We start from the raw sequence: 5,643 nt of genomic DNA, 5'->3' as shown, positions 1-5,643 counted from the left end.
ACGCGGGAGCGGATGACGTGGCAAAGTGCGTTTATAAAATAAAAAAAAAAACAAAAAAAAAAAACAACAACAAAAAAAAAACAAGCATTTATTGCGTCAAGAAGATTTTCAGAGCAGTGTAGTTAAAAATAACGACTGAGTGACGTGGCATTTATTTATTTATTTATTTTATCATTTTTTAATTTATTCACCTACTTTAGCGTAGAGAGGGTTTACATATTTTCCATAACGTAAAAAAAACCTCAGCAGAATGAAAACGTCACTCGGGAACTTCTGATTTAAATAGAGAAAGAGGGGGAAATAAATAAATAATAAAAAAAAAATATATATTTTTAAAGAAAGCAGTTCTTTAGTAAAGAGTCCTATACAGAACCATTTGCATGTTTAAATGGTTCTCTGCGAGATAAAATGGTTCTATGTCGCACCAGAACTGGTCCTTCTGTTGAGCTTGTCAGAATAGAAGAACCCTTTTTGGTGCTTCATGGAACCATTTAGGATCATTGATGTATGCAAATAGTTCTAAGCAAAACATATACATACATATATATATATATATATATATAAATAGAACCATGTCTCTTACTAAAGAAGAACCACCTATGCCACCCTTTCCTTGTTATAATGGTTGGGTTTAAGTCATGAAGACGGTTTACAGAATAACTTCACATTATTATTATTATTATTATTATTATTATTATTATTATTATTATTAGTTAAGACATCCCTCTGTACTCTTTGAATATCTGCTGAAAAATGTATGAAGGGACATTTGTAGAAATGTGACACTAATAATCAGTGAAGCAGTTAAATTGTAATTATAACACAACGGTTGCTAATGAGAGCGTGAGTGTGTGAACACGGCCTCTACAGAGACGCACCTCTGCACATTTTAATGCACCATTACTGTTTATTTGCTGAGAAAACTAAAGATGAATTACAAAGTGTGCCATTACTTTTTCACAGGCTGCATTCTATGCCTTATTTTTTCCACAAATTTGTTAAAAGCACAAAATGAGCAGTAACAGCATTGAAGCGTTTCGAAGCGTCTCCGTGGTGGACGTGTTCACTTATTTACACTCGGAACATCAACAGCAACGTGTGATTTGCCCTTAACGGTAAATAAATAAATAAATAAGAGAGTAACTGACGTAATTTAGTGTATTAATGTCCAGTACAGGATGAATAGCCACCCCGGAGCGTGTCGGACCAGGGCCAGGCGTGGAGGTATCTTGGTAAAAGCGGTGGATGGTTGGTCTTCAGAGTCTTCACTGCTCATTACTGCCCTGTCATGACTCTGGTCTTCTCATCTCCGCCTGGTTCGAGTTTCTCTGGTAGGCTCAGATGAGAGTTTTAGACACTGAGCACGTTTGGTTGGTGTGAACTGTGTAACATGTGTGTGAGGTTGATTGATGAGCGGGTTCCTTTTTTTAGGCTGTGCTTGTCGGCTCCTGCCCCAGCGCGTGAGTTATTAGGGTAGAAAGGGGGGAGAAGGGCGGCCATAAATCCAGCACTCCAGGCACAAACTCCCTTTATTGTGTGTGTGATGGATGACCCTCCACACACTGCCAGCACGCGGGTTTATCAGGCTGCTCAGGGGGCCGAGAGCAGGCGACGTCCCTAACTGACCGACTGACTGACCGACTCTCACTTACTGACTGTCTCGTTCACTGATTCACAGACTGACTGACCGATTGAGGTACTGATTGCCTTACTGACTCGCTAACTGTTTGTCAATCAGTCAGCAAGTTTGTCAGTGATTGTGTCAATCACTGACTGATTCACTGATTCAGACTTATTGAGATACTGACTGACTCGCTTTTTGACCCAATCACTGACTAACTTACTGACTGATTCACTGATTCAGACTTATTGAGATACTGACTGACTCGCTTTTTGACCCAATCACTGACTAACTTACTGACTGATTCACTGATTCAGACTTATTGAGATACTGACTGACTCGCTTTTTGACCCAATCACTGACTAACTTGCTGACTGATTGACTGAATCACAGACTGACTGACTTACTGACTCGTGGTTTGACCCAATCACTGACAAACTTGCTGACTGATTGACAGTCACTGACTGATTCACTGATTCAGACTTATTGAGATACTGACTGACTCGCTGTTTGACCCAATCACTGACGAACTTGCTGACTGATTGACTGACCGCCTTACTGAGATGCTAACTTGCTAACTGACTGAATCACTGACCAACACTGACTAAACCATTGACTGTCTGATTCACAGACTGACTGACTTACTGTATACTGACTCAGTGACTCACTGATTGATCCAGTCATTGACCAACTTGCTGATTGACATTCATTAATTGAATCACTGAGTAACTGACCCATATTGGCTGGTTCACTGACTCAATTACTGACTGAGAAATACACAGATTGGCTGATTCACTCAGTCACTGACAGACTACCTCCTATACTGGCTGACTCAGTCACTGACTCAATCAGGGATTGACTGGGGCGCTGATTGAGTGACTGTAGATAATTTATTGTAAATATTGGTGGCCGTATTTTTTAAAATATGACCTCAGACTCATAGATCCTGATCCAGGACAGCACGTTGTAGCAACACAGCAATTTTCATGTCAATCAGACAACCTTTGGTTATGTAACACTTTTTTGCTTGTTATAGCGCCACCTAGCGATGCAGTTGCACCAAACTCAGAGGAGCGTTTACGTCTGCCATATCGTACACGTCTATGAAGTTTCGTAATGATCGCTCAATGCGTTTATGAGTTAGATATGCATCATTTTTTTAATTGTTGCTCCACCCACATTTTTGGGTGGGGCCTAGAGGATACGCAGTGTTAAAATTACTAAAGTTATTAATTATGAAAATTATGAGATTACTAATGACTAATTATTAAAGTTTAGCTGCTTGGGCCTGTAATGATAATAGATTGGCGCTGATAATAGATTTGTGCAAAAACTTGGACTAGTGCGCTCTCAAAAATGTGGCAAATTTGCATGAAATTTGCATGAAATTACCTTTTAAATTCCATAGATTTTTAATATGGGCAAAATAGCTGTTTTGTGGGTCATGAAATAAGTAATCAGGAGAAGAAAGAACTTTATCCCTGACCTACGGTACAGAGTCGCCGGCCCTAGATGTACAAAGCCTTGCTATAGCGCCACCATCTGGCCAATTGGGTTGAGCTCGAGTGCCTGGGTAGTGGGAGGGACAACTACCTATTGACCAGGTTTCATATCTGTAAGACTTTCGGTTTGGTCTGCGCGATTCGTTTTAGTGGAGAAGAGCAAGAATCCTAACAGCTACAGTAGAGTTTCAGCACTTGGTGCTTGGACCCCTTATAATAATAACTGAAATTTGCCTTTCACAAACCCAAGGACACTTTATAAAGAGGCAGGGAGGGGGGCTTAATAATAATAATAATAATAGCCTTAACATGAATAAGCCTTAAGTTTTAAGATGAATAACTGCTGGCTGAATTAATAACCCTGTAGTTTAAGGGACTCGAATCAAATAAATCCAAACCTCGCTTCAAATCAGTGTCTACCCGTCTCAGTTTTCGGTCTTCGAACCCGCAGAACTCCGCTGTCCTTTTCTTCCCTGTGACCGCTCACTTCACCTTAACCTTGTCCATCAGTACAGTAGCACTTTATGTCCAGCTACACCTGCTTATTAACCGCTGAGTGTAATCAGTGTGTTTGATTACAGCAGGAACAGCACCCTGCAGGGTCAGAGGTCCCCACCGCTGCCTCACTGGACTTTAAACCTGCAGCCTCAGAGACTTTTAGATTAATTAGCCCGAGCAGGTGCCGCGTATTTGAGCTGAACTCGGGGAGGTAGGTCTCCCGGAGCCGCTGGACGCGGGCCAGCCGCTGGCAATCGGCCAGCGCACATCTAAGGAGAAGTGAATTATTAGCAAACAGACTATTTTGCGCTTCCGTATCAGGAGGCGATGCAGAAAGGGACCTTTATTATGTTGGTCTGTTGTTTGGTCAGGGAGCTTTTTACTGGAGCATCGTGCAGCCAACGGGAAGTGTGAGCTCACCTGGTGTGCTTCTAGTAAAGGCCTGTTTTCCTTCCATTATTTAGGTCACAGTGCCTTAACCACCTTTCGTGGAGAGCTCTGGAGGCCTGGTCACCTATATTGGCATTTAACAGTGACCTCCCTGCTCGGAGACGTGGATGCATTTGAAAGGGCTTCACACCGCAATTCTCAGCCACTCTGCGTGCTATGAATGATTGTAATGTGTCTGAACTGTAAAAGAGCCTTCATTATTCTGCACCGTGCTCAGAATATATTAACTATAATTAACAGTAATGACCTGCAAGGGCTGCTACTCCTGCTTTCGCTGTGCAGCGAGCTGAATGGATCTGCACTGAGAAACCCTGTAAAGCGGGAGAGCTGCAGTCTTCAACTGGTGCACTGTGGTCCACCCAGAAAAGTATTTCAGCGACACTCGGAAAAAAGATTAATGCATGTAATAAAACCAACGTGTGAATATGTAGCAGCGAATCTTCTGCAGCAGTCCTACGTGTTTATGTAAACGACTAATCCGCCAGCAGCTCATCAGTACAGAGGCTACAAGGCGATTTGCTGTTTCTGTTCTGAGCAGTAAATGAAAAAAGAAATCAATGATGAAAAAGTGTTTAAAGACAAATGTTTTAATTGCGCCTGCGATATAAATCACTTTGAATTAACTCGCCCAGAAAATTCAGTTTGAATTTTTGAGGAGGAATTAAAATAAATCTGGAGCTCATAAAAGACCCACCAGACCACTCGTCCTTTCCTGAGAGCGCAAGCGCCTGAAGAGCTCATTAAGAATGGCCTTAATCATTTTTCATCTTCAAATTAAAAATCAATCAATTTGTATTTATGAACAGATTTTTTTCCCCTTTCAAAAAAAAGCTGATGAGCATTTAAAGGTAAAAGTATGTATTTTTTTATTGGCTTGGGCTAAACAGTAGTTGAGCATTTAAAGGTAAATGTCTTCACAACTCACTGATCGCTGCTGTCCGAACAAAACTCTTGAAAACGATCACTTTTCCCGGAGAAGGGAAAAAATGATTTGATGGAAGTGTAACGATGAGGGAGATGAAGAATCGGAATGGGATAGGATGGAAACGCACGTCTGTTTTTCTTGAAATCAATAAGGAACAAATCCACAAAAACGACGAAACCAAGCAGGAACACTTGAAGTCAAGATGCTTGAACTGAAATAAAACAAACAACTAATCATGAAGAAAAACAAACACTGGGAAAGCCACAAAACAGGCAACACAGATCTGAACAAACCTGTCTAATGAGAGGGCTGAGCTACAGACAACACACAGGTGAGGCAGATAACAAGGGGACGGGAACAAAAACAACAGCACATGGCTAAAAACAAGGGAAGGTAATTATGGACCATTTCTTCTGTTTTTTAAAATTATAATTTTTTTTTAATCCTAATTAAAATTTTCATTTGCTTTTCAATTTAATAAACTTCTTTTGAAATAATTTAATCGTTTTAATTTCCACTCTCCGTTCCACTAAACTTTTGTACGTTAAATCTTACGTTTGCTCATCTGTAAAGCCGGTTGAATGACCGCAGGGTGTGGAAGGTGCTATATTGACTCGGCTTGCCTCGTTATGCTCAACATGAATTCT

The sequence above is a fragment of the Pygocentrus nattereri genome, chromosome 13 (assembly GCF_015220715.1).
Source record: "Pygocentrus nattereri isolate fPygNat1 chromosome 13, fPygNat1.pri, whole genome shotgun sequence".
Taxonomy (NCBI): Eukaryota; Metazoa; Chordata; class Actinopteri; order Characiformes; family Serrasalmidae; genus Pygocentrus; species Pygocentrus nattereri.
The sequence above is the reverse complement of the archived record's forward strand: the minus strand, read 5'-3'. Positions refer to the sequence as shown.